This window comes from Globicephala melas, chromosome 17 (genome assembly GCF_963455315.2).
Source record: "Globicephala melas chromosome 17, mGloMel1.2, whole genome shotgun sequence".
Taxonomy (NCBI): domain Eukaryota; kingdom Metazoa; phylum Chordata; class Mammalia; order Artiodactyla; family Delphinidae; genus Globicephala; species Globicephala melas.
This window is the reverse complement of record NC_083330.1, coordinates 75,397,876-75,420,655: the sequence shown is the minus strand read 5'-3', so window position 1 is coordinate 75,420,655 and position 22,780 is coordinate 75,397,876. Positions and strand designations below refer to the sequence as shown.

General features: G+C 45.7%; 1 protein-coding gene and 1 non-coding gene across 4 annotated transcripts in view; one reads left to right on the top strand and one right to left on the bottom strand.

Annotated features, from left to right (window-relative positions):
• FAM135B (family with sequence similarity 135 member B) overlaps nt 1–22,780 on the top strand; it is a 269,866-nt gene that overhangs the window by 102,447 nt on the left and 144,639 nt on the right. The gene's annotated exons all lie outside the window — the stretch shown is intronic.
• LOC115863428 (U6 spliceosomal RNA) lies at nt 3,768–3,873 on the bottom strand. Its single transcript, XR_004043547.1, has one exon. It is a non-coding gene; the product is annotated as a U6 spliceosomal RNA (small nuclear RNA).

Here is a 22,780-nt window from a genome sequence, read left to right as displayed (position 1 = left end):
TCATTTCAGCTACCTCCACGAACAGGCTAGGGCATCTTTTGGATGAAGGCGATTAGACCTCTCCGGGGTGGAGGGAGTGCTAGGATCTCTAAGGTCCCATCTGCAATAAGACCTTGACGTGAATGGTCCCCAGCCCCCTGGATTCTACCTACAGGGAGCTGTGGACAGGCTGGGCATGATGCCAGCCAGGATTCTGCATCTGCCAGGGGAGTATCTGACGGCCGTGGTCCCTGATGCTCAAGGGCCAAGGAATTTTCCACTCTGAATCCTACAGGAGCCACGAGGATGGTGAAATGTAATTACTTTCCTAGCAAGCACTCCGTGGGGATGTGATAGCTGCGGTCCAGACCCAGTAGGCAAGGTGGGGGCCTGGGTGAAAGAAAGTGGATGATCTCCTGATGTCATAAAAGAGAAGGAAGGTGGGATTTGGGGAAGCTGGCCCTTTTTGGGGGGTGTGAGGATATATGATTAAACGTGTGCTCCCTACTGTCCTTGGGATGGTAGAAATCAGAGCTGGGGCTTGCAAAGGGAGGAGAGCGCCCTTCTTGGGGTTGCGTTTGGCTGTGGTCATCCAAGTTCCACCTGGCTTCTCCAGTTGACGAGTAGTGCCTATGGGCCTGTGTTACAAACGTGCTAGCTCATTTACCCCATCTGCCCAGATAGACACCCCTTCGTGATTCGTTGTGAGATGTTGTGTTGGAACCGCATGGATACAGAACTGGGAATATTGAGCGAGGATTTGCCCTGATCAGGGAGTTACTTGCTTACAGCACATTTATATTTGTCAATAGTTTTTCTAGCCCCAGAATGCATACTGCTTTTTGGTGATGTTTGCTTTGAACAGTCAACTTGCATTTATGCAAGGTCTGTGTTGACTGAGGTGAATTCTCAAAGGAAAAGCATATCTGAAACCAGTCAAAAGCATCATGAATTGCCACCCCTGTACTTGGCAGTGAGACTCATCCTGATAAAAAGCCAGGGGCAGGGAGGCACTTGGGAGCCTGGCTTTGGGGTCAGACCTGACTTTGAAGCTAAACTCTGCCACTTATAAGCTCTGAGAGCATGTCCCTTTAAAACCAGTTATCACTCTAAAATGGTGATGGCAAAGTCTATCTCGTGGGGTAATCTGAATGGTTATGGCACTAGTTGCATTAATTAATATATGCAGAGCAGCTAGCGTGGAACCTGGTATCTAGTAGATGCTATCTAAATTGTCACTTCTACTAGTAAATCCTGGCTTCCAATCCGTCCTTAACACTATTAGCAGAGTTATTACCCCAAAGGGTTGTTGAGACCATCTTGTTTTCTCACTCCTCAGCCCAGTGCTCAGAGACTGAACGGTTTGAACTTAAACTTCTTCTATCTTTACTGTCTGTACTCAGACCATTCTTGACCCTCCCCCCCAATATCTGCCTTGAAAATTCTACCCTCTGCAAGTTCCCGCTCCAATATCACCTCCTCTCCAAGCCACTTCTGTATATTGATTGATGTCCACCTACTGTAGTCAGCCCAGTTTTTATGAATCCCTCTTCTCCCTGTTTCTAAAGCGCACCTCACGTGTTTTATTCTGTCATCCACTCACACACGCATGACCGCAAACACTAGTAAGCATACGTTATTGGCTTAGGCTCCATAAGGATGAAGATGCAAGATATTCTGCCTTCAAAGTGTTTACCAGCTAATGAGGGAGATGGATACATACATAGAAAATGACCTTGGGGTGTGATGCGGTCTATAACAAAGACAGATTCGGGTGCTGTGCTGTGAAACAGAAGCAGGAAGCCAGTCTGTGGGCAGCGTCAGAGAAGATGTCTTGGAGATAAGCTATCATTTGAAAGCTGGGGGGGCGTTGGCCGAGCAGAGGACCTGGAAGGGCGGGACAGGAAGGGCTCAGCGGTGTCAGGAAGCAGAGGCAACCTGAAAGACCAAAGTGCAATGAAGAGTAGGAATGGAGAAGTGGGTGGGGTAAGAGGGTTACAGCCTATCTTTTACTGGACGTGTGATTATAGAGATATTCATGTCAACTGCCACACACTTTCTTAGATTGCCGTGGGAGGAGGGCTGGGCTGAAAAAGGGAATGATAGTGATGTCCTGTGTGGCTTTAACTTCTTCTCAGCTGGATCCAAGCTCCTTCAGGCTAAGGACTCCCTCTTACGTGACTTCATATGGCCAGTGCCCAGCATAGAGCCTGGTGCACCCTGACAGATCAAGAGCAGCTTAGGTGTGGGGTCACGTGGCTCTTCATTAAATGATAGTCATAAAGATAAAACAGTCCCTTCTTTCATTATATGGTTGTGACGTCTCCTCTTCCCCAATAGGAGACTGGATCTTAACACATGCCTTTGCACATGCCTTCTGCTCAGGAACCTGTAGAGATGCCACCCTAGCCTTCTAGCATGGGTTCTGGGAGCCAGAAAGCAAAAGGGAAGCTATTATTTCATTTACAATAATTTTCTCATAAGGAGATGCTTAAGTGAACAATTAATTATAAAACCCATTGCCTGGATACGTGTAAGTCATTAATATATTAATAATTCATACCTGCTTATGAGAGCATGAACCTTCATTTCTAACAGTGTTAGCTGAAAGGGAGCTAACATTTGTCCTTGAAAATGAATTCAGATTTCATTTTCAGTCTTAATTCAAACAAGGCTCTGAATCAAAGCGATTTTCTTCCTGAGTGAAGGTTTTCATTGTTTGCTGTTCAGATTCACCTCCTTCTTTCCTCCACCCCTTCTCTACAAGGTCATTTGGAAGATTTTCCCTACTCAGAGGTTTTAGATGCTTTTACATATAAATTCTGTCCTGCCCACAGAGTAGTTGCACAAAAAAGAGCTATAATCAGTATGATCAGATCTTACGTGGAAGGTCCAATGCTCGTAGAAATGTTAGGATTGAAATCCCCCCAGAACAAACTCACCTGCCTTGTCTCTACCAGAGTGAACACGGTTGGCTCCCAAGTTAAGTGATTCCTGAAAGAAAATCCCATCTTGTGTTTATGCCCTGACATCCCCACTGTGGCCTGATGCCCAGCGACAGCTAAGCTCCCTGGGAAATTAGCTAACCAGCCCTGATGTGCCTTAATAGACTCAGAAATACGATTACCTTTGCTTGCCAGAGAGCAATTCATTGATTTGTCTGGTTCTGTCAGAAACAATCCTTTCCTTTACTTCTCTTATTAGAATATGTTGGGATCCTTTTCATTCATTCCTACCCTTTTGGAAGGGAGTGGGGATTATACATGGTATGATTTGGGATTTTTATCACTTACGGCCAAGGGCTCCATCTAGCACAAGGAGGGTAGATAGGCCCGATGATCTTTAAGAGTCTTTCTGTGAAATTCCATGATGATTATTTTCATAAAAATTTGATCTCCCTTTCCCCATAAAATGGCATTTTATCTCCCTGCGATGTTTTTTATTTTAAATATCTGTTTAAGTAATACTGAGGATAAACAAGAATATAATTATTATAAATGGGGCTTGTTTAGTAAAACTGCTAGTTAAGAATCAGCGATATACTGACAGTAATAAAGGGATTTCTGTCCCTCAGATATTTGTCTCAATGTCGTTCTTTGAAGCAATTTAACGCTCACCATCTTTAGAAGTCTCCATTCAAATATCTTTACTTTGCTAGGTTTTACTCCTTGGCTACATATTCAGGCATATAGGCCTCTCTGGGAAACATCAGTACTCAAGGTGTGGGGTGTGTGTGTGTGTGTGTGTGTGTGTGTGTGTGTGTGTGTGTGTGTGTATCATCAGACCTCAGACATACGGAACGCTTCGCGAATTTGCGCGTCATCCTTGTGCAGGGGCCCTGCTGTCTTCTCTGTATAGTTCCAGTTTTAGTATGTGTGCGGCCGAAGCAAGCACTAAAACAACATTTTAAATAATTATTCCTGTGGAGGGTGAACAGACGTCAGTTGCCCAAGGGCTTATGTAGATGGACCTCCTGGATTATTTTTCTAGCAAATCCACATTCCTGTTAACAATTACCCTGTCCCATTTTTTTTTTCCTGTTTTTTTCCCTTTGAATCTGTGACTTCATAAGCCTGCTGCTTTAAGCCTTTTATCCTCTTAACCCCTGGCTGAGGACATGCTCAGCAGATCTGTAAAGAAAAGCTCCTTCCAGGGGGCTGAGAGCTGGCCTGCAGAGATTAAAATGTCTCTGGTGAGCTCAGAACCACCCACAGGGCCTAATAACCTCGGGGAGGAATAAAGGCGGAACAGAAAGCCAATGAATAGTGTGGTCCTTTCTAGTTTTGTGCTCACAGGTCCTCGCTCAGGCCTCTCAAGGAGAACGACAGGGCACGTGGTCATGGACGTGGTGTAGAGGGCAGAGCAGAGACCCAGATCTGGTCTAAGACACAGAGACCTTGGATCTATCTGCACGTCTTCTGCAACTAGCCGGGTACCCGTGGGCGAGTTACTTTCTCGGTTTCCTTACTTGTTTTGCAGGATCTCTTTTGGAAGTCATGAGGTGATATTTGTAAAGCATCTAGTTAGAGAGCCAGGCCTGGCAGTGCTGCCAAAGTGGGCTAAGCCCTCTCTGGCCTTTCTATCCCATTGATTACAATGCAAACTCTGCACCAGACGGTTGTCAGCTGGTCAGTGCCAGGGCTGGAGCAGACCATTGGCCTGGTCAGACTCTACACTGGGTGATCCTTTTTATATTTTAAGCAGTTATTTAAATTCGTCACTACTAATCTCCCAGGAATAGGTCTCCTTGCCAGTCGGAAACCTAATGGACTCCATGCGGATTTGTACTGGCCTCAATGGGGGAAATTCTGCTTTCTCTTCTTTATCTCATTTTTGGAATCTATAAAGTGAAAATGCCACAGTTCTTTTCTTCTGCCTTTATTGAGATGTAATTGACGTATAATATTGTGTAAGTTTAAGGTGTATGTGTGATGATTTCATGTATGTATATATCGTGAAAGGATTACAATACGGTTAGTTCAGACATCCCTCAGCTCAGATAGTTACCATTGTGTGTGTGTGTGTGTGTGTGTGTGTGTGTTTGTGTGAGATCATTTAAGATCTACTCTCTTACTAGCTTTCCAATACACAGTACATATCTAAAGAAATAATAGCTTTAGGGAAACTCGTGAGATACTATAGTCAATAGAGTTATACTGAACTATAGGATGTTTCTTTTCTAGAAGAGTCTTTGAGTGGATCTCGGGTCAGAGTAGAAGATATAAGAGAGTGAAGTCCTTAACTGCTCTGGTTTCATTCCCAGCTGTTGTCAAATGTCGCTCAAAAGCAATTTTAAATGCATTTCATCGTTTTCTCATTTTAAACTTTCAATAGCCGTCATACAGAGTGAAGTCAGAAAGAGAAAAACAAATATCGTATATTAATGCATATATGTGGAATCTGAGAACATTGATATAGTCGATCTTATTTACAAAGCAGAAATAGAGACACAGACGTAGAGAACAAACGTATGAACTGGGAGATTGGGATTGACATATATACACTATTGATGCTAGGTATAAAATAGGTAACTAATGAAAACCTACAGTATAGCACAGGGAACTCTACTCAGTGCTCTGTGGTGACCTAAATGGGAAGGAAATCCACAAAAGAGGGAATATATGTATATGTATAGCTGATTCACTTTGCTGTACAGTAGAAACTAACACAGCATTGTAAAGCAACTATACGCCAATAAAAATTAAAAAAATAAACTTTCAATAGCACACACATATAGTTTTGCCTAGTGAAAGAATTATGGTGACATTTTCATCCTTGTACTTTTCCTTATTTTTCACAATATACATATCACTTTTGTAATCAGAACCCTCTCTCTCTCTCTCTCTCTCTCTCTATATATATATATATATATATATATATAAAATCATCCAACAGAGTGAGGGAGGAAATGATCGTCACCCTAACAGTCCTCGTTTAATCTCAAATCTCTGTTCCATCTCGTCTTAGACTTCCGCAGAAAGCATTTTACAAAGCTCAGAGGAATTAAACACTGATTAAGAATCTTCAGGGCATCAGGCAGGGAATCTCCACCTTTTGAGTAGAGGAGCATTTGTGAACAGTGGGAATCTAAAAGTCTCCCACGTCACTGATGTCTGGGTCTCCATGGCCTCACAGATCCCAGGAATTGGCACTCAGGTCACTGCAGTTACTGTTTGGGAAAAGAAAAGACATGCCTGGAAGGTTGGTTCTTTGCTGCTCCTCCTAAAAGTAGGCAGAACTTTGCTTTCATCGGCATGCTGTGCTCCCAGAAAGGGTGAAATTCTATGCTCTCTCTGAAAAAATCTCTTTAGTGTCATTGCATGAAACTTTTATGTTTCAACCCACTAGAATCAACCAGAATTTATTTGGAGTAGAAAATTATAAAATTCTCTATTATTACAAATAGCTTCACGTAACCCCACAATTCTACAAGGGATGTAGTATTATCCCTAAATCATAGAGGAAGCAGAGCCTGACATGGGTTCCAAGTCTGGCTCAGTTTTGCACATTGTGCAGGTGGCCAGGTGGAGGGTTTCTTGCGGGGATGCCTGCACCCCAGAGTCCTTGCATTTGCTTTCTACTTCACGAGGCATGTCTTGTTTGGCTTGGGCAGACGAGGGTGTTCAGATGTTACGATGACTGCCCCTACCTCCAACTTCTTTAAACGCTTGCACTTCTGCAAACAGCACAACTACAGAGCACGACTTTCCCTTCTGCTCAGACTTCCTTTCCTGGCCGCCTGGCATCTATCTGGATGTTTTCCTTGAATAATCAGGGGATGATGTACTGGGAATTGAATCCTTCCAGCCAAAGACTGACAGACCCCAGAGGCATTTGCTTAACCAAATCTATTCACACTTCTTTGACAAAAGATCCTTCCGAATAGAATCCTCGGAGAAGATCTCTTGCCCGCCCCCCTTTTTCTACCCATTAACGCTTTCTCTACCGTCATCTTTCTCAAGAAGGAGTATGTAGCGTCCCTCCCACGCAGCTCTTGCACAAATTGCCCCTTGTAAAACAGACCCAAGGTCGCCTCTTGTTCTTTTACTTATTTCCTCATTAATTTACCCATTCTGGAGACTTTGAGCGCTTGCTCCTGTTGGCTCTGTCCTAGGAATTCTGGGCAGAACATTGAGAAAGAGCCGTGAACTCAAGTTGTTTCCAACGTGCTATGGGAGAAAGAGATGTGAGTTAATAAAGTGATGTCAGAAATGGAACAAAAAAGCACGGACAAGGTCCTAAGGTGCTGAGGGAGGACAGGGATACCATCTCCTCTCTCGGGAGGCATCACGACAGGTTACGCAGAAGATGGGGGTTCTACTGGTCAGGCGAAGGCTGGAGGGGAATCTCAGTCAGTGAGAACAGCATGTGCAAAGGCCTGGGGATGATAAAGGTCATGGCATCCCTGGGAAATGCCACACTGCTGAAGAGGGCTCCCTAGAGGTGGTGTTTTTGATGGAGTGGGAGAGGCGGAATTGCACTCTGTCGATCAAGGAGGGTGAAGAAACCATATAAGTAAGGGAATTTCTTGATGATTTGTGTTGTAAAAATGATGCTTTGGAAGCAAAGAGGATGGCAGGTGGGGTGGGGAAAAATAATGACAGTGGTGAGGACAGCTCAGACGGAGAATAGTTGAAAAATCTTGAAGCAGTGGAATGGGAAGAATTGGTGCTTTAATGTCATGTTACGGGGGAGAGAAGTCATAGTGATAGTCAGTTGCGCCCTTGGGTGAATTGGTACATAAAGTCGAGGAGGGGTAGGACCAGGCAGCCAGAGGTGACGTGAGTCTAGAGGTCCGGAGGCAGTGGGGTATCTGAGTCCAGAGACCAGGTAGGAATCAGGGCTGGGATTTGTCTGCTCATGGGCATAACTGAGCCCGCGTGAAATCATTCAGTAACTTGTGACACTTTGTGAGCTCAGACTGTGTGCCAGGACCTTTACTCTGTCAACTCACTTGATGCTATTGATAGCTCTATGAGCTAGGTATCATTACGTTCATTTTACAGATGGGTAAACGGAAGCTCCAGGACGCCTGGCTATCCCAGGGCAGAGTCAAGGTTTGAATTCATGGCTCTTTGCCTCCAAAGCCAGTATTATCAACACTGTTTTTTTATTCTGTTGGCGAGACCAGACTCCAAGAGAAAAATCACGATTTAAGCACAATTGGGTGGAAATGCAGACTAAGGCGTTTGAACTTTCTCCTCTAAGGATGTTACAGGAGGGGTGAGTATGAAATGTTTGAAGGAGGGGAGGATCAGATTTGGGTTAGAACACCCTTTGGCTTAAGCGTGGAGAACGCAGGCACTGCCTGACAGGTAGTTGGCACTCACACATTTGAATTCCTAGTCGTTGTTTGAGGTTACTTATCTGAACCGGGCCCTGATGAAGGAGACGTTTACTGAGCAGTGTGACAAAGACGTTTCTCATCACACTCCAAATCCTATCGGTTGGTAGTTTCTGAGGTTTGTATAAAGCTCAAATCCCACCACTGATTTCTCTCTTCAGATGACTTAGTGAGCTCCAGACCCATAAGAAACAGTAACGAAATGGAACCAATGTCCTTTATCTGTAGCTGGGAGAGCTCCTAATACTCTCACAGGGCAGGGTATTGACACAACAGATGGAGCAAATAAGGATTAGGCGTAGATGCCCAAATGGGATTTCTTCTGGCCTCTGTCTGCCCCAACTGAGATAAATCTTTACACTCAAGTGTTCAGAGACAGAGGAGGGAGAGGGAAGGAGAGAAGATGAATGGATACCTTGGGTCCAGGAGGGGCCCAGGATTTATAGGCTGAGCTGTACTTAACTGAATACGAAGAATAAATGGCAGATAGAAGACTGTGCATGGCCCTTGATACTTATTGTCTATTATTAAAATACATTCCTTTCAGTATTTAACCCATCAATTTGGCAGTGCTTTTCTACACCCACTTCCTGGGTCACCCGGTCCCATGGATTTAAATACTACCTGTGAGCCACTGGCTTCCCAGTTTATGTCACCAATTTCTGCTCTCTTCCATACTTCAGATTTGTCCTGTAGGTGTTCTCCATCCATTGTCATCTTGCTGTCTAAAAGGCATCTTAAACTTGACCTATCCGAACCAAAAACCTGATCTCCTGCCCTCCCAAACCTCTTCCATCAAACAGCCCCATCTCAGTCAACTCCATCCTTCTAGGTGTTGAAGCCAACATCTTAGAGCAATTCCTGACTTCCTTCTCTCTCATACCTCATGTCCACTTCATCCAGAAATAGTATTGACTCTATCTTCCAAATTTATGCAGAATATGACATTTCTCACCTCTATTGCTAATATGTTGGTTTTAGCCATCGTCACGTCTGTCCCATCTGGATTTGCACAATAATCTTCCCCATCTGATCCCCCTGATGCTACCCTTGCTCATCTCTAGCCCCCTTACAACACAGAAGCCAGATGGTCCTTGCAAAGCATAAGTCAGACTGTGATGCTCCTCTGTTCTAACTCTCTGTTCTCCAATTTACTATGAGTAAAGCCAGAATGACTTACTCTTTCCCTCATTGGCTCACCTCCTGCCATAAGAGTCTGTCTCATTTTGTTTTTAATTAAGTAATTATTTATTTAGTTTTGGCTGCATTGGGTCTTCGTTGCTGCATGTGGGCTTTCTCTAGTTGTGGTGAGCGGGGGCTACTCTTTGTTGCGGTGCGTGGGCTTCTCATTGCGGTGGCTTCTCTTGTTGCGGAGCACCGGCTCTAGGTGCGCGGGCTTCAGTAGTTGCGGCACGTGGACTCAGTAGTTGTGGCTCGCGGGCTGTAGAGCACAGGCTCAGTAGTTGTGGCGCATGGGCTTAGTTGTTCTGCGGCACGTGGGATATTCTGGGACCAGGACTTGAACCCGTGTCCCCTGCATTGGCAGGTGGATTCTTAACCACTGCACCACCAGGGAAGCCCTCATAATAGTCTCTTTGTAGTTTCTTGATAATGTCGGGCATGGAACCTTTGCACTGGCTGTTCCCATTTCATGGAATGCTCTCCCATCAACTCTTTCAAGTTTACGTACTATATAAATAAGGATACTGGGTGCAGAGAAAGGGTACTTTGCCTTGCAGTAGTTAGGCAGCTGGGCAGTGGAAGAATCTGCTGAGGATCTCAGATTTCCTGATTCCTAATCAAGACCTTTTTTCTCACAATCAAAAAAAAAAAAAATCCCGAAGTGTGTTCCATGGAATCTTAGTCTCTAGTGGCAGCCTGCCATGGTCGTCTCTTGGGATTTTCCTTGCAACAATATTCTTTACTCATCATGTCACAGATGTGTGCACATGTGCATGCACAAGTATGTGTGTGTGTGCAGGTGTGCACACACGTGGAGTGGGCTGTGTGATGCTCGTGTTCTACATAGCGTCCCTTTGAGATTGCTCTTTCTCCCATGCTGTCATCCATTCATCAAAAGGGTAGACTTGCAAAATTGTCCAAAGTTGGAGTTCATTAGTGCGGGGGAATGGTGCATTGCTTTGTGTCCTGTTTTGTCTGGAAGCCTTCTTCTGAATAATACAGAAATATGAATGTTGATGTAGGTGAAGGAAACAGGTAACATTTATTACCATCTGTTTGTAATAAGAACTTCCTGTGGGATTTCTAGTTTATGTCTTTGAGATATCACGTGAATGAGTAAACTTCTTAGATGAGGCCACAGGGAGATTCAGAGCGTTTGCTCAGTGGCTGGGATTTGGGCTCTGGTGTCAGAGTGTCTGAGTCTGGTTCCCGGTCCCAAGCCCTCAGAGCAATATGGTCCTGGACAAATGACTTCTTCTCTCCACATCTGAAAAACAGATAATGATAGTATCTGCCTCCTATGGTTTTTGTGAACGAAAAATTACATGTGTGTGTATTGTTCTCGATGATTTTGAGCTATCTAATTATTATTGATCATCATCATCATTATGGTTATTACACAGTTTGCCTGAGGGAGCCCTACTGCTGGTGAGTGTCAGTACGGGATTTAAGCCTGCCTCTGGCCCACTGCGAAGCTGATACAGTCTTGTACGTGCTCTGAATTGCTGGCTCCACGTTGCTTATCTCAGCCTGAAGAAGGGGCCACAAACCTACCTCTCTTGAGAATTTGTCCATTTGTCTATCAACATAACCGTCCGTTCATTCCCCCATTCATTCTTCCTCTCATCATGCATATATCAAATAGGTAAAAGGTGGCCCAACCTATGTAAATACTGGGGAATTAAACAAACAAACAGAAAAAGAAACAAAAAATGAATCAACCTAAGCTTAGTCCTTGAGGTATCCTAGGGACTGAACTAGGCCTTTTATCTCCATCATGTCATCTAATTATCCTGGAGAAGCAGATATTATATTTCCCATTTTACACATGGGCAAACAGCCTTTGACAAACACTAAAATAAAATCACTGAAGCCGTGTAGGCTGCTAATGGTTCCATTCCAAGTCTGTCTCACTTCCAATCCCATGTTCTTTCTCTGAAGCCACTCTGCTTCCCTTCCAAAACCCACATCCGGACCCCTACCTCCAAAGGTCTTCCTGGGGACTCAAGAAATAAGAAAACTCAGAGATGCACCACTCATTCTGTTTGCAGTAATTTCACAAGTTTCGTTAGTCCAGACCTTGAGAAGGACCTGCCCAGCTCACTCATCTTGACTTGCATTGTCCAGTCCTGGTGCCAGAGGGAAGCTGGGTGTTGCTGTCTCCTCTCTGCTCTGGTCAGACCTCAGGGACTTCGAATTCCACTCCATGTATCAGATCCAGGACATCTGGAAGCGTGTTGACAAACCTGAGTACCCTAAGCCTGCAAATGAAGCCCCATCTCTACCCAACAAGGAGTAATTGAACGAATTAGAAAGGATTCAGAATTGTGTGTTCACCATTTAGAGATCACTAATGGCCTCCCAGGAAAAGGAATTAGATGCACCATTAGTTTCTTCAAAGGTCAGAACTAAGACCCTGGGAGTGAAAGGAAGAAATAATTTAAGTACTTGATGTCAGGAACCGTTTTCTAATGGAAAGGTCTTCAAAGGGCAGGGCTGCTTTGAGCATCATGGGTGCCCCTCCCCCTGAAGTGGGGTCAAGATGGTTGAGAGTCTTGGGAAGCTATGTATTTGGTGAGAACAAGGTGACGATGTATTCGATCAGAAATCTTCGAACGTTTTTAAAAACCTTTGACTTCCTTTCCTCAGAGTGAATCTTAAAGGAAAGCCTGATATATAAAAGGAAAAAGTGGAACTGGTTTGGTTGACGTTTCACGGGGTGCAACCTCCGAGGCTGCTCGTCATATCATGGGGGCATCACTGCATCTACTTGAAAACCTTTGGAAAAACAACAGTAAAGGTAGTAACCACTGTACTGGCTAACGTTTATTAAACACTGAACCTGGAACTCTTCTAGGCTTTGTATTTATTACCTCATTCAGTTCTTCAAACAATCCCATGAAGTCGGGGCTAGGATTCTGTCACTATCATGTAGGTGAAAGAACGGAGGGTCACACAGGTGATGGGCCTCATTTGAGTTGACACTGCTGGGCTCAGGCAGAGCCGGGCTGTATGTTACGACATAGATTCAGGGTCTCTAAGGTCATGCCAATTCTTACTAGTCTGTGATTCTCCCAGGACTGGTGTGTCTGCGTCAGGTCCCAGCTAGCCAACCCCTGGAGACATGTAAGCAGAGCAGATGGTGGGTTGAGGGCTGCTACCCGGATTATCTAAAAAGCAATTTAAAAATCTCAGGAGACCGCAAGATGGCTGTTCGCTGGGGAAGCAGCAGGTTGTCCCTTTCTGCGGGCGCAGCGCTAACTGGGCACCGTTCCATGTTGGCTCTTCTTTCCTGGGATCTTTCTGAAGCCTGGGTTTCCATGCACGATGCACCAGCAGAGATGACCTGTAGGACTTTTAAGCCTCAGTGTGATAGTTCAAAGGATTCAAGACTTCCTGTAAGCATTGTCACCCCTTTTGTCCTCTGACTTTGACAGCGAATCGTGGGCTTGTGGTTCGTTGATGCCACAGGAAGTGATGCTTTGTGTTTTGAAGAGCTGAGGTCTACTTCCACTCTTTTGTCTAGAAAGCACCTGGGAGGACAAGGACATGGCATTAGCAGGGTCCTGCTCTGAAAACTTCCATCTCCCCCGCGAGCAGCCAGCTCCTCTTGGAGAAGATGTCTTCCTACTGCAGACCTGTCATCACCGCCCTTCATTTATTCTTTCTTTTGCTCATTTATGTATTCACTCGTCAACACCTATGCGCCAGTCATGGTGCTAGATACTCGGGACCCAGAAGTGACGGGCGCGAGACCTTTCCATTGAGCTGCCAACTCCTTGCGGTAGAAACAGACACACGTTATTGCGCAGTGTGATTGTGATGAGCATTTGCGAGCTCCTGCTCCATGCCAGGCCCTCTGCTGAGCACTTTGCATGATCTTACTTAATCTGCACAGAAACTGAGGCAAGTCCAATCCGCACCCACCTTCTAAAATGGGGAAACTGAGGCCGTAGAAGTTGTGCCAAGCAATATGGGAAGTCTTCTGTGGCAGAATCTGGTTTGCCCTTGGAGAATTCGGGAAAGACTGAGAGTCAAGGATTGGGGTCCCTGATCCTTTTGAGGTGTCAGATGTTTTAGTCGATCATTGGGTAGTTTGGGGCAGGGAGGGGCTTGAGATAGAGCTGGACAGGAAGCTGGGTTAATATCGCCAAGTTCTCCAAAGGGGTTTGCGTCAGTATACAGGGACCACCTGTATTGTTCGACCAAGAATCCTCTTGTGATTCTGGCTGCTAACTTGCCTCCCAGCCACCCTGTGCATTAGGGATCAGCCAGGGTTTCGTATGTTCTGTTGCCTCCAAGCTTTGCATTTGCCCCTACGACTGCTAGGAACATCCTTTTTGTCTGCAGTGCTCTCCCTGCTCACTCCTGCTCGGGTTTTTTGTCTCTTCTAAGATATCACCTATCTCAGGAGACTTTCTTATGGCTTATCCTGGTCAGGAGGCTCCTCCAGGCTTTCCTTTGTCCTACGGCTAGCGCTGACCACCTCTCCATTACCTCCAGGGGCCTGACATCCGGGTTCCATCCATTCCTGGTTCCCAGGCTTGCCTCTCAGGGCTGGCACAGAGTGGAGCTCAATGAAAGCTTATTGAGAAATAGACGATTTGGGTTGAAATATTTGGACACTCCCCATCTGTGTATTGAACAATAAAACAGTATTTATTGAGGGCCGACTGTGTAGTCGACACAGTTCTGGATGCCATGTTCATGGTTATGACCTGAGCAAAACAGTCCCTGCTCTCACAGAGCACTGGTCCAGTGGGCGAGACAGTCATTACATCTAAACTCCCTTTTCTAAGTAGCCAGTTCGGTATGAAATACATGCTATGATGTAAAGTGCAGGTGGCCATAGGAAATATGACAGGAGATGCCTCATTTAGAATGAGGGCTCAGGAGAGATGTCTTGGAGGAAGGAACAGTTAAAAGGAGACTTGAAAGTTAATTAAAAAATAGCTAAGTTTGAGTGGGAGGAAAGAGTCTGAACAAAGGGCAGGCATGAGGCCCCAGGAAGGGACAGCTTAGTCCAGGGAATGAAGTAAGGCCACTGCGGCTGCTGGAAGGTGAACTCGAGCCAGATTCTCTTAGGTGTTACTGCTTTTGCTCAGACTTTCCCAAAAATAAATATATGTGTATATTAATTAATTATTAATCATCTCTGTCCTTGATAAAGTCTTGAATGAACAGAGAATTTATCCCACTGCAGTATCAGATTGTGTAGCGGCAACACTGTTTCATCAACAGAAGAAGCTAAAGGGCTGTGTGTAAGTGTTTGTTACTACGTACCACCTCTGTTGTTCTTCTAGAGCAAGTATTCATGTATCAGTGCTTAAACCATATTCTCTCTGTGTTTGATTTTAAATTATATTTTTAAAAATTATACTTTTATATATGAATATATATATGAATTGTAGTTTTATATATGAATATATATATGAATTATATATTTTTTAAAAGTACCAGATTCTGCACGGCCTCGTTGCGCCATTGAGGATCTTCCATTGTATCCCATTGGGCACCTCCCTTTGAGAAGGGAGGCAGCCACACACAATCGAACCTCAGAGTCATTCTTGACACTACTTATGCCTCAGGCAATGCTTTTGACTTTCCTTCATGAGATACCCCAGACCCAACCCAAGCCTCTGTCATCTCTGTGCAGATGCCTTTCACTGCCTCTGCCTAGTCTCGGCTTCCTCCCTGTTCCCACTCTTCCCTCTGTGGTTCACACAGCAGCCCGAGGGTCCTTTTAAGACCGAAGCCATGCCACTCTCTCACTTCGTCCCAGCCTACCCTTACCCCTCCCCGTGTCCTCAAGTCCATTCTCTATGTCTGTGTCTTTATTCCTGTCCTACCCCTAGGTTCTTCAGAACCATTTTTTTCTTTCTAAGATTCCATATATATGTGTTAGCATAGCACAGGGAGACCAGCTCGGTGCTTTGTGACCACCTAGAGGGATGGAATAGGGAGGGTGGGAGGGAGACGCAAGAGGGAGGAGATGTGGGGATATATGTATATGTATAGCTAATTCACTTTGTTATAAAGCAGAAACTAACATGCCATTGTAAAGCAATTATACTCCAATAAAGATGTTAAAAAATAAATAAAGATGATGATCATCTGCTTACGAAAAAAAAAAAAGACCTAAGCCAGGGAGTGTCACTTCTCTGCCTAAAACTAGTGACTTAACGCCCCATTTCCCTCAGGGCAGCAGCCCAAGTCCTCATGATGGCCTATGAGGCCCTTCCTGACACTTTGGCCACCTGCCTGTTCCTCCAACATCCTCCCCCCCAGCCTGGGGCCTTTGGGGCATCTTCCTCCATCTGGAATGTTCTTCCCTAGTACGTCCGCAAAGCACAACCTCTCACCTCCATTAAGTCTTTGTTCTTGTCACCTTCTCTCATCACACTTGAAGTCTGCAGCTTCTGCCAATGGGACCCTCTTTTCCCTCATCATCTTTCAACGTACCATGGACGTAACTCGTTTTCCGTGTTTTTATTTATTTGATCCTCCCGCTGAAATGTAAGCTGTACAGATGCAGGGATCTTTACCTGTTCCTTTCACTGATGAATCTCAGTGCTTAGGATACTCCCCAACAGTGAGTACCTTCTTTACTATTCTTCATGGTGCAAACTTTTAAGGGAAAAAAAAAATGCAGGCACACCTTACAAGAATCAGTGCAGGTCATTGCAGCGTGGAACTTAAGGAAGAAAAGGTTACTGGTCTCTGAGCATAAAGACATCATTGCAGTTGCTTCTGAATCTCTTGCCTGCATGTTTGCGAGAATTTGTGGTGTGTGCACCCATGTTTGTGAGCATGTATGGTTTTAGTCATGCATGTTTCCAGGTGCACATGCCTGTGGTCATGTGTGCTTACAGTAGTGGGCATGCATGGGCACACACACGTCTGTGGCATGCATCGCTGTGGGCATGCATGGTTGCGTGTGTGCATGTCTGTGGGCACATGTGTGCACTTGTTTAAACAAATGGATTAGCAGACATGCCTGAACCCTGTCATGCAGAACCAGGGACTCTGGACTTTGGGGGAGGGACCCTGCTTCTGTCGTTTCTCATGTCCTTCCCCTGAGTCGTTCTTTAATTATCCACCTCAAAGTGCTAAAAGTGAAGTGTCTGCTGAGTGTCGTGGTCTTCTGCTCAGCCGCGCTCTCAGACGTCTTCTCCTCTCCCAGGGGTTTGCGTGGCTGAGTTCTAAGAACAGTGTGATCACCAGCGGCCCTTTAGAGTCGCCTGGAGGACTCTTTGGCACAAACACAGTTTAAAGCATCTTCCTCTCAGATCTGGAAGGAGGCGGTGCCTTTTGGGACCTTGCGGCTGGCGGCGCTCACTCAGAGATCAAAGCAGGGTTGAACGGACCTGCTGCCCGGGAGAGGAGGAGCTCCGGGGACGGGTCCTTCATCCCTCAGTGGCTGCAGAGGAGACACTTCAAGCCTCTGGCTCTCCGTTTCCTCGTCTGTCACTCACGTCTGGACCCGCACACTGTGGGTCTGGAATTGCATCCTGGCTCTGCCTCTCCCCGGCTGGAGAGAGAGCTGGTGTCATCTCTCTGAGCTCAGTCTGTATTCTGTGTATCATAAGAAGAGGCATCTCATGGTGTTCTTGTAGAATCAGATAGGTGAAGACACGTGGAGGTCTTAGCGCCGTGCTCGGCACATTGCAGGCCTTCCCAATGGTAATCAATGACAGAGTTAAGTGACAGGCAAAGTGCTTTTCACATCTGCTGGCTTGAGAGCACCAAGAACGTCTTAAATAACTTTGCAGCCCCTGCATGTTAAACAGCGTATAGTGCAGGGTAGGGATTTGTTAAAGGTTCACTATAAAACATAATGAAACGGTGCAGAATTAGCACCTTCCCCTTTTCTCCCTTGGGGAGGTTAATGCCCTCCCTGCTGAGGGAGGGCTTGAATGACGGACTAAGACATTTATGTTTATGCTTTAGGGGCAGGAAGGGGGCGATGGCAGGGGACGTGGGCCCAATTATGTCTGAGGGCAGACATCCTCAGGAGGTTAATGAAGTGGCCAAATCTTCATTCACTCATTCAATTTATCAGACACCGTTTTCTCCCATTTAAAAAAATCGTGGTAAACACACATTACAAAAATGTACCTTTTAACCATTTTTTAAGTATACGGTTCTGTGGCTGTCCGTACATTCACGTTGCTGTGTGCCCGTCACCACCATCCATCTCCAGAACAATCTCATCTTACATGTATTATCTGCATATATCTATATTTGTATACAGAGATATGTACACATACATGCACACACACTGATGCAAGCATTTTAAAGAAGAATAAGATTATATTGTACACGATAAACACATTTTTTTTCCCAACTGTTTACTCGCAGTTGAATGCATGAATATTTTCTGAGGGGCTCTACAGTCAAAGGCTGAGGGATATGAAAATGCAAAAGTATTGCCAGAGCGATATCGCCAGAATGAGTTGGAGGTCAGGATCCAGAACTCGGTGGGTTCAGGACTGAGTCACTCACTCATCCCCCCAGATGAAGAAGTCAGAGAAATAGGCCGTAGAAATCAATACGGCACATGTTCTTCTAGCAAGGAGCTCATGGTCTGGGGCTTGGCTCAAGCAGGAGCAATCCAAGTATTCATCCTTTCCTCATCGGTTCTTCGAGGGACTGCTGGGTGCCAGGTATTGTGCTGGGGTTTTGGCCTGAACAGGAAGGAGCAGGATATTCTTGTCCCTCACAGGGCATGGCCTCACCAGGGAAGGTCCACCTGGAGAGCAAGCATTGGAGATGCAGTGTCACCAGCCGACCCTCTGGAGCCCCAGGCACATAGAGAACAGGGGATGGGTGATGGACGGTACCTTACTCTGCAGGTGTCGGGGGCCAGGGATGGGGAGCCTTTGAGTTGAGTCCTGACAAATGAGGACAGTTGGAGGTGTTTCAGGCTGTCCTCCCAAGGAAGGGGAGTGACACCTGCAAAGGTGTTGATGTGCGGAAGAGTAGGAGGCATTCACAACAGCACATTTTATACCAGAAGCAGAGACCGATGATGTCAGGATAGAGAGCAGACTTGTGGTTGCCAAAGGGGAGGGGGGTGGGGGAGGGATGGGTTGGGAGTTTGGGATGAGCAGACGCAAACTATTATCTGTAGGATGGCTAAACAACAAGGTCCTACTGTAGAGCACAAGGAACTATATTCAATATCCTGGGATAAACCATAGTGGAAAAGAATATGAAAAAGTATGTATATGGACGGATAACTGAATCACTTTGATGTATAGCAGAAATTAACACAACATGGTAGATCAACTGTACTTCAATAAGATAAATTTTAAAAAAAGATGATAGGAGAGAAGAAGAGACATCTGATGCAGAATAAGGAGTCAGAACTTGAGAAAAGGCAGATCCTGTGCAGAGGAATCTGGTCTCAGGTTTAGCTGTCCCAGGCAGGGGTTGGAATTGTCTTTCTTCCACGAACTGGTTTGGAGGCTAATTCCAGAAGGTCCCTGACTATGGGATGTTCCCTTATCTTTCCATGGGTCACTGAGCCCTTTGAGATATCCTGTGATTCAGTAACATTCTGCAATGTTATTTTTTTCTCAAAGTGTTTTTAAGGTTTGTTGAAGGACTGTCATTCTAATATATATATATATATATATATATATATATATATATATATACACACACAATATATATATTATTCTAAAATATATATATATATAATTTCTTTCCAAATCCCAACTGTAGAGTTATCTCTTACGGAGGATTGGGAGGTAAGAGTGTCACCACTCACCCTGTTTTATTCGAGGTCATCTCCCTTCCACCATCTTCCTAAAGAAACATCACACAGATATCCAGAAAGCACTACCAGCCCTGTTGCTCTGGGTGTAGCTCAACAACTTTTAAGGCTTCTCATTTCTCCTCTGCTGTATTAGGAGTCCAGTTAAATTGGTTTGGAGTTCAGTGGGCTCCTAACTCCTGCATGGGTGGACTGTACTCAGTGTTCACTTTTGTCTCCTCCCTGCCCCCATAATATAAGACCACACACACCTTCACCCCAGGTCTTCACATGTCAGGGTTAATGGCATCACAGTCCAGCTGTTGCCTGAACTCAGGCGGGACAGAGTGGTAGAGAGGATGAGCGTGCTCTCTGCAACCAGATCTGGGTCCAAATCCCGGTTCTACCATGTCACCAGGTGGGCTGGTTTTACCTTGACTTTCAGGTTCATCTCCTGTAAATTGGGTACCTCAGCAGTATGACTGCCAGGGTTGAATGGTGTAATTTATGTGACAGCATCCATCCCGGCGCCCGGCGCCTGTAAGTGCTCTCTGACACCTCTCCATCAACCCTTGCTACTGCAGCACACCCCCTCACCACTCCTCTGCAGCACATGTGACAACATAATCTGATGTGGCCAGGCTCATTTACCCTCCATACCTTTGCTGGTCTCCTTACCTGGGACGAGAGGTAGATCACCCTTCTTTTTGTCGTCTGCTGGTTTCTTTCTGAACTCCTTCTTTCCTTTAAAACTGAGTTCAAATATCCCTGATTCCTTGAGAGGCAGGTTAAAGAAACAGATTGCAGCAGATGTTAACATATTTTTCTTGCAGCCCTGAGAGTGTCAGCATCATTCTAATGCTGGAAGCAGAGAGAATTCTGGGCCATCAAGTTTGGCTCACAGAGAAGCAGGTGTCCTCATGGATCTTCCCACCCAGGCTCTGCAGAAATACGAATGTCCCTTATCCTTGCAGACCAAAGGGGTCACTCTTGGACTAAAGTAGGGGGTCATCTGGGCTGCCGGGATGTGGCACCCCAGCCTTGGACCTAGAGCCAGGCAGCCCAAGTGCAAATCCAAGCTTAGATCCCTCCCGCTGAGGATCTCATCAATCAGAAGACCAAGATGACAGTCGTTAGTTGCACCTGTCCTTTGCTCTTTTTCTTGCCAATAAGCAGAAACGTGGCTCACAGCCCCAGCTGGAAATTGCAGGGTTGTGTAGAGCACTGCAAAAGGATTCTCCAGCAGATTGGAGCAGGAATTTAGTTTTGGCTTTCAGACTTCAGGTCAGTCTCCTCACTGAACACCTGGACAGAAAGACCTGGAGACATTAGGTGACTTGCCTAAGGTCACATGTGACTCGCTGCCAGCAAGGGTTCTAGGACCTTTTGACCACATGACATGGGACTATCCTTTCACCAAGGAATATCCCATCCCAGCCTACCAGGGGGCCTCTGCGTGCTGGTATCCATCTCAGAGTTCTCATGGGGCTCGCTGCAATTCTGTTGTTTTTCTTTACCCCACCTTCAGCTCAACCTGCTATAAAAGAAGTGGAACCAAGCGAACAAAATCCAGGGCTTTGGGAACACAGCAGGTCACTCAAGTGTAAAGTCTTTTTTTCAAGTTTTCACTCATTTGTCATCAGTGTGAGGTGATTAAGGATTGACTGTGCTATGCTCAACATTGGAAGACCTTTCTGTAGTGTGGGGTTATGTGGTTCAAAGAATCTGACAAACCTTGATTTTCTTTCTTTCTTTATTTTAAAATTTATTTATTTATTTATTTTTGGCTGTGTTGGGTCTTTGTTGCTACGGCGAGCGGGGGCTACTCTTTGGTGCTGTGCACAGGCTTCTCATTGCGGTGGCTTCTCTTGCACGGGCTCTAGGCGCGTGGGCTTCAGTAGTTGTGGCACGCGGTCTCAGTAGTTGCTGCACGCAGGCTCTAGAGTGCAGGCTCAGTAGTTGTGGCACACGGGCTTAGCTGCTCCGCGGCATGTGGGATCTTCCCGGACCAGGGCTTAAACCCGTGTCGCCTGCACTGGCAGGCGGATTCTTAACCACTGCGCCACCAGGGAAGTCCCTGACAAACCTTGATTTTAAATCCCAGCTCTGCTGCTTCTTTGCTGTGTGGCCTTGGGGAAGTCAGTCAACCTGTCTGAACCTCTTTCCTCATCTGTAATCTCAGATAATGACTACTTTTAGACCTGCTTTTAAAAGGAAGTGAAACTGTTTTCTGTCATCCTGAAGATAGTAGGACCATTTTATTTCTTGAGAACTTAAATCATAAAGTAAACTATTTGGGGTTTGCACATTGTAGATGAAAATCACGCAAAGATCCTTAATTAGTACCCTGTACGCCTGAGTCAGATGGCAAAATGCATACCAACGAGGCATGCAATATATATATATATACACAGTGTGTTTATGATTTATGTCATTCATTTCTCAGCTCTTTATGTTTTAGTGACTCTGTGTGAAGTCAGCAAACATTTCTTAGCACCCACTGTGCGTGACATGCCAAGGACACAGGAGAAAAAATGACAGATTTATTGAGAAGGGCTGACAGCTCACTCTGGAGATGATTGATTGCCTGAAACTTGGGAGCTTCCGGGATACAAGTCTTGCTAAGAAAAAGTGGGGTGGGGAGAGAACATGGGCTTCGAGGATGGGCGGAGCGGTTCTCAATCCCCGCTCAGCTCATTATGAGCAGCGGAGCCTTGGGAACGCCACTTAGCCTCTGTGAACCTGTTTCCTTTATTAATAAAATGAAGCTGACTGTAGCTAGGTGGTTCACTGACGCCTAGAGGGAAGGTGTCCTCTTGGACTGAGCAGTGGCACACGGCAGGGTCAGTGCTCGGTAGCTAGAAGTTGTGCCCATTGCCTTTGGACAGGGCAGCACCTTCCAGCAGGACAGTGTTGAGAATTGCGACCGTGCAGTAGGTTCTCTCCTGTGTCATCTGCAGATTCAGAGATGCCTGGAGCGCCCCTGCTTCTTCCCTGTAGGCCCTGCCCTTGCAGATGTTGGTTGGGTGTTTGCCTTGCCCAGTCTTCAAGGGCAAGGGGGACACCGGAAGTGGTGGATTGCTATCCCAAGACGGTTGACATTGCCCTGAACTGCATACACCAGCAGCCGGAGCTTTGAACTCAAGGAACCTTGATTATAGATTAAGGGAAAAACGTAAGAAAAGGCAATTGATGATAGTAAAATTGAGCAGCCGGTGCTGGCTGCAGAAACAAGGGCAGATGCCTCGGCTTTATAGTCAGAGAGGTGGCGGGGTTGAGGGTGATTGGTGGTAGGGAGGGAGAGACAGAGAGAGACAGAGAGAGAGAGAGAGAGAGAGAGAGGTTGGAGAGTTTGCTTAGGGAGAGATTGAGCAAACACAGCCCATCAAAGAGCAGTCTATTTACCCACCAGGGTGAGGGGCATCTCCGGTTCAAGCTAGCCTTCCTGGGTTCAGTTCGTCACAGCTTTATTAAGCCGCCTCTGAATTCTGCTCTTAAACATCTGACATTCTTTT